The 12,918-nt window shown below is 52.9% G+C and overlaps 1 pseudogene; it reads left to right on the forward strand.

Annotated features, from left to right (window-relative positions):
- The first annotated feature begins 2,162 nt into the window (after positions 1–2,162).
- Positions 2,163–2,275, forward strand: LOC132223120 (U6 spliceosomal RNA; annotated as a pseudogene).
- Positions 2,276–12,918: the final 10,643 nt, after the last annotated feature.

Consider the following 12,918-nt stretch of genomic DNA (forward strand, 5'->3'; position numbering starts at 1 on the left):
CAAAATAGACTTTAAAACAAAGGCTATAGCCCTAACCGGTTTGGCTCAGTGGTTAGAACGTCGGCCTGCGGACTGAAGGATCCCGGGTTCGATTCCCATCAAGGGCATGCACCTTGGTTGCAGGCACATCCCCAGTGGGGGCTGTGCAGAAGGCAACTGATGTTTCTAACTCTCTGTCCCTCTCCCTTCCTCTCTGTAAAAAACCAATGGAAAATGTTTAAAAACAACAAAGGCTATATTGATCGATAAGGAAGGATACCACATAATGATAAAGAGAGCAATCCAACAAGAGGATTTAACCCTTGCAAACATGTGTTTCCACAACATAATAGCAAGTAAATGTGTAAATCAAATCCTGATGTACATAAATGGAGAGTTCAACAATAATACAGTCATAGTAGGGGATTTTAACACCCCCTTGGCATCAATGGCTGGATCTTCCACACAGAAAGTCAAGAAGGAAAGAGTCGCCTTAAATAGCACACTAGATCAAATGGATTTAATTGGCACTTCACCCTGAAGCAATAGAATATACATTCTTCTTAAGTAGACATGCAACATTATCTAGATAGACCACATGTTAGGGCACAAAAACAGTCTCAGTATATTTAAGAAAATTGAAATCATATCAAACTTTTCTGAGTATAACTGTATAAAACTAGAAGTCAATTAGAAAAAACTGATCTACAAGTGATCTATTACTGAATTATACACACCTGAAACCACCCTGCCCTGATAAATTTATTAACAGAGAAATAAAAGCAATGAAAAGCAAAATAAAAAATAGATACATACATATATATATATATATAAAAATCTGGAGATACATGGTGGTGAGAATTGCTGTCAATATACTTAATGTATACTTAACTGTGGTTAAAACTCTAAATCTCATATTTATTTGACCACAATAAAAATTAGTAATTATAGGATTTAAAAGAAAAAGAAAAAACTGTAAAACAGAGAAAGTCTTGGAGGCTAATTAACATGTTACTAAACAATGAGTGGTTAACAATGAGATCAAGGAAATAGTGAAATAATACCTTGAAACACATGGAAATTAGAGCACAACAATCCTAACTCTATGGAGCACAGCATAAGCAATCCTAAGAGGGAAATTCATATCATTACAGGCCTACCTCAAGAAACAAGAAAAATCTGAAACACATCATCTAACTTTACACTTTGAGAAACTAGTGCAAAAGAAAAACAAAGACACCACAGTGCATTTCATCAAACAGTCAAAGAACTAGTACCTGTTCTCTTCAAACTCATCCAAAACACTCAAGACAAGGGAAGACTCCCAAGCTCATTTTATGAGTCCAGCATTATCCTAATTACCAAACCAGAATAAGACTTTAAAAAGAAAGAAAATTATAGGCCAATATCCCCGATGAATGTAGATGCTAAAATCCTCAACAAAATATTGACAAACTGGATCCAATAATACATTAAAAAGATTACAGATCATGATGAAGTGGGATTTATTCCAGGGATGCAACTTTGGTCTAGTATCTGCACAAAAACAACATGATACAGCATAAGCAAAATAAAGAATAAAAGTCACATGGTTATAACAATAGATGCAGATAGAGCATTCAACAAAACACAGCACCTATTCATTGTAACAACTCTCAGCAAAGGGTGAATGGAGTGAATACACGTCAACATAATAAATATCATGTAGAAAGAAAGAAAGAAAAAAAGAAGGCAGAAAGAAAGAAAGAAAAAGAAAGAAAGAAGAAAATAAAGACAGGACAGAAGGAAGATGTTGAAGAAGATACAAATATATAAAATCATATATGATGTTCTAAGATAGGAAGAATTAACAACATTAAAATGTCCAATGACGTACTTCAGAGAGCGACAACAAATATCATAAATATTTATATGGAAGTACAAAAAAAAACCCAACACACAAACAAATACATACATACACACACACACACACACACACACACACACAACAACAACAACAACAACAACAGAAACAAATAAAAGAAAACCAAACCAATAGTCACAGTGATCATGAGAAAGAAGAACAAAGTAGGAGGAATCATGCTACCTGATATCAAACTATACCACAAGGCAATAGTAAGAAATATAGTATGGTAGTGGCATAAAACAGACATAAAGATCATTGGAACAGAATAAAAAGCCCAGTGCTCGACTCAGCAGCAGCAGCACATATACTAAAGTTGGAACGATACAGATGAGATTAGTATGGCCCCTGCGCAAGGGTGACACACAAATTCCCAAAGGGTTCCATATTTCCTGGGCTGGGGGATAGGACTTGGGCTGGGGGGAGGAGGAGATGGGTGGGAATTGAGCTGAGGAGGGCGAAAGACAGGCGGGACTGGGCTGGGGGGAAGGGAGACAGGCGGGACTGGGCTGGGGGGGAGGGAGACGGGTGGGACTGGGCTGGGGGGAGGGAGACGGGCGGGACTGGGCTGGGGGGGAGGGACACGGGCGGGACTGGGCTGGGGGGGAGGGAGACGGGCGGGACTGGGCTGGGGGGGAGGGAGACGGGCGGGACTGGGCTGGGGGGGGAGGGAGACGGGCGGGACTGGGCTGGGGGGGAGGGACACGGGTGGGACTGGGCTGGGGGGGAGGGACACGGGTGGGACTGGGCTGGGGGGGAGGGAGACGGGCGGGACTGGGCTGGGGGGGAGGGAGACGGGCGGGACTGGGCTGGGGGGGGAGGGAGACGGGCGGGACTGGGCTGGGGGGAGGGAGACGGGCGGGACTGGGCTGGGGGGGGAGGGAGACGGGCGGGACTGGGCTGGGGGGGGAGGGAGACGGGCGGGACTTGGGCTGGGGGGGGAGGGAGATGGGCGGGACTTGGGCTGGGTGGGGAGGGAGACGGGCGGGACTTGGGCTGGGTGTGGAGGGAGACGGGCGGGACTTGGGCTGGGTGGGGAGGGAGACGGGCGGGACTGGGCTGGGGGGAAGGAGACGGGCGGGACTGGGCTGGGGGGGAGGGAGACGGGCGGGACTGGGCTGGGGAGGGAGGGAGACGGGCGGGACTGGGCTGGGGGGGGAGGGAGACGGGCGGGACTGGGCTGGGGGGGAGGGAGACGGGCGGGACTGGGCTGGGGGGGGAGGGAGACGGGCGGGACTGGGCTGGGGGGGGAGGGAGACGGACGGGACTGGGCTGGGGGGGGAGGGAGACGGACGGGACTGGGCTGGGCGGGGAGGGAGACGGGCGGGACTTGGGCTGGGGGGGGAGGGAGATGGGCGGGACTTGGGCTGGGGGGGGAGGGAGATGGGCGGGACTGGGCTGGGTGGGGAGGGAGACGGGCGGGACTGGGCTGGGGGGAAGGAGACGGGCGGGACTGGGCTGGGGGGGGAGGGAGACGGGCGGGACTGGGCGGGGGGGGAGGGAGACGGGCGGGACTGGGCTGGGGGGGGAGGGAGACGGGCGGGACTGGGCTGGGGGGCGAGGGAGACGGGCGGGACTTGGCTGGGGGGTGAGGGAGACGGGCGGGACTGGGCTGGGGGGGAGGGAGATGGGCGGGACTGGGCTGGGGGGAGGGTGACGGGCGGGACTGGGCTCGGGGGGAGGGAGACGGGCGGGACTGGGCTGGGGGGGGAGGGAGACGGGCGGGAATTGGCTGGGGGGGAGGGAGACGGGCGGGACTGGGCTGGGGGGGGAGGGAGACGGGCGGGACTTGGGCTGGGGGGGGAGGGAGACGGGCGGGACTTGGGCTGGGGGGGGAGGGAGACGGGCGGGACTTGGGCTGGGGGGGGAGGGAGACGGGCGGGACTTGGGCTGGGTGGGGAGGGAGACGGGCGGGACTTGGGCTGGGTGTGGAGGGAGACGGGCGGGACTTGGGCTGGGAGGGGAGGGAGACGGGCGGGACTGGGCTGGGGGGAAGGAGACGGGCGGGACTGGGCTGGGGGGGAGGGAGACGGGCGGGACTGGGCTGGGGAGGGAGGGAGACGGGCGGGACTGGGCTGGGGGGGGAGGGAGACGGGCGGGACTGGGCTGGGGGGGAGGGAGACAGGCGGGACTGGGCTGGGGGGGAGGGAGACGGGCGGGACTGGGCTGGGGGTGGAGGGAGACGGACGGGACTGGGCTGGGGGGGGAGGGAGACGGACGGGACTGGGATGGGCGGGGAGGGAGACGGGCGGGACTTGGGCTGGGGGGGGAGGGAGACGGGCGGGACTTGGGCTGGGGGGGGAGGGAGATGGGCGGGACTGGGCTGGGTGGGGAGGGAGACGGGCGGGACTGGGCTGGGGGGAAGGAGACGGGCGGGACTGGGCTGGGGGGGGAGGGAGACGGGCGGGACTGGGCGGGGGGGGAGGGAGACGGGCGGGACTGGGCTGGGGGGGGAGGGAGACGGGCAGGACTGGGCTGGGGGGCGAGGGAGACGGGCGGGACTTGGCTGGGGGGTGAGGGAGACGGGCGGGACTGGGCTGGGGGGGAGGGAGATGGGCGGGACTGGGCTGGGGGGAGGGTGACGGGCGGGACTGGGCTCGGGGGGAGGGAGACGGGCGGGACTGGGCTGGGGGGGGAGGGAGACGGGCGGGAATTGGCTGGGGGGGAGGGAGACGGGCGGGACTGGGCTGGGGGGGGAGGGAGACGGGCGGGACTTGGGCTGGGGGGGGAGGGAGACGGGCGGGACTTGGGCTGGGTGGGGAGGGAGACGGGCGGGACTTGGGCTGGGTGTGGAGGGAGACGGGCGGGACTTGGGCTGGGTGGGGAGGGAGACGGGCGGGACTGGGCTGGGGGGAAGGAGACGGGCGGGACTGGGCTGGGGGGGAGGGAGACGGGCGGGACTGGGCTGGGGAGGGAGGGAGACGGGCGGGACTGGGCTGGGGGGGAGGGAGACGGGCGGGACTGGGCTGGGGAGGGAGGGAGACGGGCGGGACTGGGCTGGGGGGGGAGGGAGACGGGCGGGACTGGGCTGGGGGGGAGGGAGACGGGCGGGACTGGGCTGGGGGGGAGGGAGACGGGCGGGACTGGGCTGGGGGGGGAGGGAGACGGGCGGGACTGGGCTGGGTGGGGAGGGAGACGGACGGGACTGGGCTGGGGGGGGAGGGAGACGGACGGGAATGGGCTGGGCGGGGAGGGAGACGGGCGGGACTTGGGCTGGGGGGGGAGGGAGACGGGCGGGACTTGGGCTGGGGGGGGAGGGAGATGGGCGGGACTGGGCTGGGTGGGGAGGGAGACGGGCGGGACTGGGCTGGGGGGAAGGAGACGGGCGGGACTGGGCTGGGGGGGGAGGGAGACGGGCGGGACTGGGCGGGGGGGGGAGGGAGACGGGCGGGACTGGGCTGGGGGGGGAGGGAGACGGGCGGGACTGGGCTGGGGGGGGAGGGAGACGGGCGGGACTTGGGCTGGGTGGGGGAGGGAGACGGGCGGGACTTGGGCTGGGTGGGGAGGGAGACGGGCGGGGACTGGCTGGGGAGGGAGGGAGACGGGCGGGACTGGGCTGTGGGGGGGAGGGAGACGGGCGGGACTGGGCTGGGGGGGAGGGAGACGGGCGGGACTGGGCTGGGGGGGAGGGAGACGGGCGGGACTGGGCTGGGGGGGGAGGGAGACGGGCGGGACTGGGCTGGGTGGGGAGGGAGACGGACGGGACTGGGCTGGGGGGGGAGGGAGACGGACGGGAATGGGCTGGGCGGGGAGGGAGACGGGCGGGACTTGGGCTGGGGGGGGAGGGAGACGGGCGGGGACTTGGGCTGGGGGGGGAGGGAGATGGGCGGGACTGGGCTGGGTGGGGAGGGAGACGGGCGGGACTGGGCTGGGGGGAAGGAGACGGGCGGGACTGGGCTGGGGGGGGAGGGAGACGGGCGGGACTGGGCGGGGGGGGGGAGGGAGACGGGCGGGACTGGGCTGGGGGGGGAGGGAGACGGGCGGGACTGGGCTGGGGGGGGAGGGAGACGGGCGGGACTTGGGCTGGGTGGGGAGGGAGACGGGCGGGACTTGGGCTGGGTGGGGAGGGAGACGGGCGGGACTGGGCTGGGTGGGGAGGGAGACGGGCGGGACTGGGCTGGGTGGAAAGGGAGACGGGCGGGACTGGGCTGGGGGGGGAGGGAGACGGGCGGGACTGGGCTGGGGGGGAGGGAGACGGGCGGGACTGGGCTGGGGGGGGATGGAGATGGGCGGGACTTGGGCTGCGGTGGTCGGAGCGGGCAGCAGACCTGGTGGCTGATGGGAGACCTGGGCTTGGGAGACCACCCTGTCATCCTTGCGCAGGTGGGAAAAAGAAAAAAAAAGCCCATGAATAAATCCAAACATTTATGGTCAATTAATATTTGATGAAGAGCACAAGAACATACAATGTGGTAAGATAGGCCACTCAATAAATGCTGTTGTGAAAATTAGACAGATATGTAGAAAAATAATGAATGCAGACTACCTTCTTACACCATATTGAAGAATAAACTCAGATTGGATTAAAGACTTAAAATGAGATTTGAAAACATACAAATTCTAGAAGAAAATAAAGGCAATAAATTTTCATAGAATTATTTTTTATTCTGATAGATCTATTTGGGTAAGGGAAGCAAAAGAAATACTTAACACATGGGACTCCATCAATCTAAAACATTGTTGCACAGCAAAGGAAACCATCAACAAAATGAAAAGACAGCCCACTGAACGGGAGAACATATTTGCCAAGGATACATCTGATAAGGTCTAAATATCCAAAATTCATGAAGAACTTTAAAAATTCAACATCATAAAAAATTAGACAATCCAATTTAAAAATGAGCAAAGAACCTAAATAGACACTTTTCCGACGAGGATCTGCAGATGAGTATCACACAAATAAAAAGAGGCTGGGCATCACTAATCATTACAGAAATAGAAATTAAAATCACAGTGAGGCATCACCTCATATCTGTCAGAATGGCTATCATCAATAAATCAATAAACAAGTGCTGGTGAATATGTGGAGAAAAGGGAACCCTCATGTACTCTTGGTGGAAATGCAGATTGGTGCAACCACACTTTTAAGGTCTCTCAAGAACTGTCTAGAAGCCGCTGATAAACTTAATGAGATCCTCAAGAAATCTAATGAGACCCTCAATGTTGTGATAAAGAACCAACTAGAAATTAAGCATACACGGACTGAAATAACGAATATTATACAGACTCCCAACAGCAGACCAGAGGAGCGCAAGAATCAAGTCAAAGATTCGAAATGCGAAGAAGCAAAAAAAACCCAACCAGAAAAGCAAAATGAAAAAAGAATCCGAAAATACGAAGATGGTGTAAGGAGCCTCTGGGACAGCTTCAAGCGTACCAACATCAGAATTATAGGGGTGCCAGAAGATGAGAGAGAGCAAGATATTGAAAACCTATTTGAAGAAATAATGATAGAAAACTTCCCCTACCTGGTGAAAGAAATAGACTTCCAAGTCCAGGAAGCGCAGAGAACCCCAAACAAAAGGAATCCAAAGAGGACCACACCAAGACACATCATAATTAAAATGCCAAGAGCAAAAGACAGAGAGTGAATCTTAAAAGCAGCAAGAGAAAGAAACTCAGTTACCTACAAGGGAATACCCATACGACTGTCAGCTGATTTCTCAACAGAAACTTTGCAGGCCAGAAGGGAGTGGCAAGAAATATTCAAAGTGATGAATGCCAAGAACCTACAACCAAGATTACTTTATCCAGCAAAGCTATCATTCAGAATTGAAGGTCAGATAAAGAGCTTCACAGATAAGGAAAAGCTAAAGGAGCTCATCACCACCAAACCAGTATTATATGAAATGCTGAAAGGTATCCTTTAAGAAGAGGAAGAAGAAAAAGGTAAAGATACAAATTATGAACAACAAATATGCATCTATCAACAAGTGAATCTAAGAATCAAGTGAATAAATAATCTGATGAACAGAATGAACTGGTGATTATAATAGAATCAGGGACATAGAAAGGGAATGGACTCACTATTCTTGGGGGGGAAAGGGGTGTGGGAGGTGCGGGAAGAGGCTGGACAAAAATCGTGCACCTATGGATGAGGACAGTGGGTGGGGGGTGAGGGCAGAGGGTGGGGTGTGAACTGGGTGGAGGGGAGCTATGGGGGGAAAGAAAGAGGAACAAATGTAATAATCTGAACAATAAAGATTTAATAAAATAAAAAAAATCACACACACACAAAAAAAATAGTACTGCTTTATGACCTAACATTTCCACTTCTGAGAATATATCTGCAGAAACCTGAAGCACTGATTGGAAAGGATATATGCAATGCTATGTTCACTGGAGCATTATTTATAATAGTGAAGATTTCACAGCAGCCCAAGTGCCCAGCAGCAGATGAGTGGAGAAAAAGCTGTGGTACATTAACACAACAGAATACTACTCACCCACACACACAAAAAGAAAATGAAGGAAATCTTACCTTTTACAACAGCATGGATGGAGCTGGTGAGTATTATGTTAAGTGAACTGAAGTAAGCCAGTTAGAGAAATACAAGTTCCTTATGTTTTCACTTATATGTGGAATCTAATGAACAAAATAAACTACAATCAAAATAGAAACAGGCTCATAGATATAGAAAACTGACTGACAACTGTCAGAGGGGAGGGAGGTTGGGGGACTAGAGGAAAAAGGTGAAGGGATTAAGCAAAGAAAAGACTTATAGACACAGACAGCATTTTGGTGATTATCAGAGAGAGAGGGGTGTGGGCAGAAGAGGGTTTAGAAAGGATAAATTGTGATGGAAGGAGACCTGACCTGGGGGCAGGGGGGAGGGCGGTGAGACATAATTCAACATTCAGATGATGTATTACAGAACTGTATACCTGAAAGCTACATGATTTCATTACCAATCTCACCCCAATAAATTCAATTTAGAAAAATAGGCCATTGTGACACATGCTACAACCTGGATGGACCCTGAAGACATGTTGCTCAATGAAAAAAGCCAGTCACAAAAGGACAAATACTGTGCGATCCCACTCACATGAGGTCCTAGAGCCATCAGAGTCATAGAGATAGAGGTAAGATGGAGGGGACCAGGGATGGGGGCGTGGATGCAGAGTTGTTGTTTAGTGGGGACAGAGCTTCAGTTGGAGATGAGAACAGTGATGGAGATGATGGTGGTGAGGGCAGCACAACAATATGAATGTACTTATCACCATTGGACTGCACCCTGAAATAGTTAAAATGATAAATTTCATTGTGTATATATTACTGTGATAAAAATATACCCAAAAAAAATAGAAGGCACTGTCCTGGGTGCAGGAGAATTGGGTAGAGCTGTTGTGTATCCGCCCTACATGGGTGGTTGGGTCACTGTCAATATCCTGGTTGTGAGACTTTTATAAGATATTATTGAGGGAAACCGGGTCAAATTCCATTGGCCACCTCTGCATTGTCTCTTACCAATAATGTGAATCTACAATTATATTTTTAAAAGGTTAAAAAATAAAAGGGGTGACCCAGATTTGGTTGTCTGATGGAAGGAAACCTGACCTGGGGGCAAAGGGGAGGGTGGTGAGACATAATTCAACATTCAGATGATGTATTATAGAACTATATAACTGAAAGCTACATGATTTCATTACCAATCTCACCCCAATATATTCAATTTAGAAAAATAGGCCATTGTGACACATGCTACAACCTTTTAATCATCTACAGATCTCAACTGCAGAAAAGACACCTATGCTCTGTTAAAGGTCAGGAAAGATAAATAATTTTTCTCTGTGTACTCGACAGAGTGGTGCTCAAAATTAAGGTAAAAATAATACCTGTCTTCATATGCTCTCTCCTTCCAGAGATGGCGCCAATTTTCCTGTCAACCTGATTGCAAGATGGAAGAAGTAATGCTGGTGAGTGAAATCAACACATCCCATTTTTAAGGGGTTAAACGAAGATGAGAGACAGAGTGTCACTCACTAAAGGTTTGATACTTTACTCTGTGGTCAAGTAGGGAGTTTCTAATTGTCCATCAAAACCTGTATCATTAGGGTAATAATGTAGGGCTGTCATGAAGGCCTTTTCAGTTTCTGTACCCCATAAAATCTTGCTCTTTTTGGTCCATGATGTGGGCCAGGGAGCCACCAAAGCTCATCCTCTCCACACAGTGACTCAGGGCTCCAGGGCTCCCCTGGCTTGCGGATTCAGCTGGCAATGAGCACAGACGAGTAGTGTCAGGATGGCCGGGGAGCAGCCACTCATGGCTGTCCTTGCCTCTGGCCAGACCTGACTCACTTGGTGAGAGAGGCTCAGAAATGCAGAACAGCACAAACTCCTTGCTACTTGACACATAGGACAGCACACTCACCCTCTTGTTCCTGTACCTGTGCAGCCAGCCAACTCAGTCACCTCCAGGAAGAACATCCAGAGAGAATAATAAAATAAAAGTACCTCATGCCAATCCACATAGCACTTCAAAGTACTAAGAGTAAAAAAACTCACTGTCCATGCATTTCTACAGAAAGGCTACCTGCTGTCCAGACCCATATTCTTGCTCTTTTTTCTTCTCAAAAGAAGGAAACACATCATTCTGGAGCCACCGAGATGGAGCAGGTCAATGGCCAGCTGTCCACCCAATGATGACAACCATGGCCTCAGAGAGAATAGTAACTGCGGACTCCAGAGAGAGCAGCAGTGGGCTGAGTGGGGAGAGAAGTGAGAACTTGACCAGTGACCAGCACGGTGGTGAGCTGATTTGTCTTGAAGGCAGTGAGTCTTAGTCCTGCTCTGTGAGCAGGACGGGAATGACTCAGAGAGGCCTGGACCAGGGGCCTGTCGGAGCCAGAGTGGGGCCTACCCTGGACCCTCCCCCCTTCTCTCCTGGCTGGGCTTTAAAGCCATGGCCTGGGCATAAGCCCCTCAAATGCTGAGGAAAAACCCATCTCTGGTGAGGACCTGGGAAAATGGGGCCCTGGACTCCAAAGTATTGGGGGACTCCTGATTATTTTTTCTTCTTATTCTCTTGCCAGTTTTCCCTGAAAACCATCCTGTTATATGAAGCTTCCACACAGCTCATGGGGGGGAGAGGAGTCCAAGGTTCTGAGAGAACCAGAGCTTCTAGCAGAAGGACCTGGAAGGTGGCTGAGATCTGGGGGGAGAGGAGCTGTGGGTGAGCTGGACCCGCACAGAGCACACCCAGAGGCCAGCATAGGCTCTGCGCACGCTGATGCTGATGTCACCCCCAGACTGCCAAGACACAAGTGAGGTCTGAACTTTATAGGCCCCACAGCCTTACACAGAGGGCTCTCACCTCTGCCACTCAGTGGTGGGAAGACAGACTGGGGAGCTTGTCCAATAGGGGCAACACATCCATCCCAGGCTCATGTGAAGTCTGGAAGGAGAAAGGATCTGCCTGTGAACAGGCACAAGGGTCAAGTTCAAGAGGCCAGGGCAGTAGAGCCCCAGCCTGCAGACCCACCACACCCTGCACTTTAGTGCGAAGTACAAGCTATTTCTGGCAATAGTAAGAATTGTAGATTTGACTTTGAAGAAAAAATAACTCACAATACATTAGAGATTTCAATTTTGGTTTGTCACATCTTCAATAGATATTAGCTGAACCCATCGTGGTAATCATTTCACAACGTAGGTCAATCAAACCATCGTTCTGTCTGCCTTAAACTTATACAGTGGTGTATATTGATTATTTCTCAATAAAGCTGGGAAAAACAAACAGTGCCTTAATAAATGGGAAAAAAGTGGTTATAGATGCAGTGGAATGAGTGCACCATAACTAAGAGAAAACAAATCAGGATACACACATAACAAATAGTATCATCTTGCCCTGGAGGCATGCTCTGTGGTTGAGCATTGATCTATGAACCAGGAGGTCATGCATGGAGTCCCTGTCAGGGCTCATGCCCTGGTTGTGGGCTCCATCCCCAGTCGGGGGCATGTAGGATGCAGCTGATGAATGATTCTTATCATTCATGTGACTACCTCTCACCCTCTCCTTTCCTCTCTGAAGTCAATACAACATATATTAATACAAATTAATAATATCACCTCAAAAAGGTATCTGAATATATAAATGTACGAAAGACAAAAGGAAATACTTTGAAATGTTGACAGTGGTTAACCTTGGATAGTGGAAAGAAGTGATTTCTTTTACTTTATACTATTCTTTTAAAATTTCTACCAATGATCCTATATTATTTTGATAATGAGAAAAAATCTTCTAAAAAACATTTCAGTAACATTTTTTTGGGTGTAAAATGCATTTTGCATCCATGTTCAGTGACCATCCACTTAACTTTGAGAAACTTAAAATGCATTCTTGGTCTATGGTTCTCGACAGCACGGTCCGGGCCGCCTGGATCCGCGCTCCCTGCCGCTCAGCGGGCGGACGGGCTCCCCCCAGCCCGGGCCTCAGGGCGGCGCGGCGAGGCCGGAGCCGGGAGGTGTCGGGCGCCGAGGGGCTCCCGGCGGGGAGAGCGCGAATCTCCTCCCCGGCGTTTCCCGGGAGCGCGGCCGGCGATGGGAGGCCGCCGGGCGCCTGGGGAGGGCATGTTCGGCGGCGATGGCCGCGAGGCCACGGGCGGGCCGTTGGCTGACCGATTGCTGACCGGAGAGCGGCCGCCACCAGCATGGGTTGCGCGCGAGCATCTGCAGTAACATGACCCAGACCGTGGACCCGGGCGCCCGGAGCCCGACGCCTTGGCCACCACCAGCGGCGCCTCCCCGCGGCCCCGACTGGAAGGTAAGGGCGCCGGCGGGTGGCGGACGGACGTCCGCAGCCCGTCCCGCCGGGCAGCGACCGGGCCCCGGGCCCCGATGAAGGGTGTTGTGGGGTGAGGACGCGTCCGGGCCGTGGCGGCGGTTTCGGGGAGGCACAAAAAATAAAAAAAATAAAAAAATGCATTCTTGCACTCCAACAGCTCCTGAATGAGAACACTGGGCTTTGGAGATGCTGCGTCTGCTTGGGAAAAATAATGGGGCAGGGGTTGGAGGCGTGGCAGGGGATGGGGCGGGT

Source organism: Myotis daubentonii, chromosome 21 (assembly GCF_963259705.1).
Source record: "Myotis daubentonii chromosome 21, mMyoDau2.1, whole genome shotgun sequence".
Lineage (NCBI taxonomy): Eukaryota > Metazoa > Chordata > Mammalia > Chiroptera > Vespertilionidae > Myotis > Myotis daubentonii.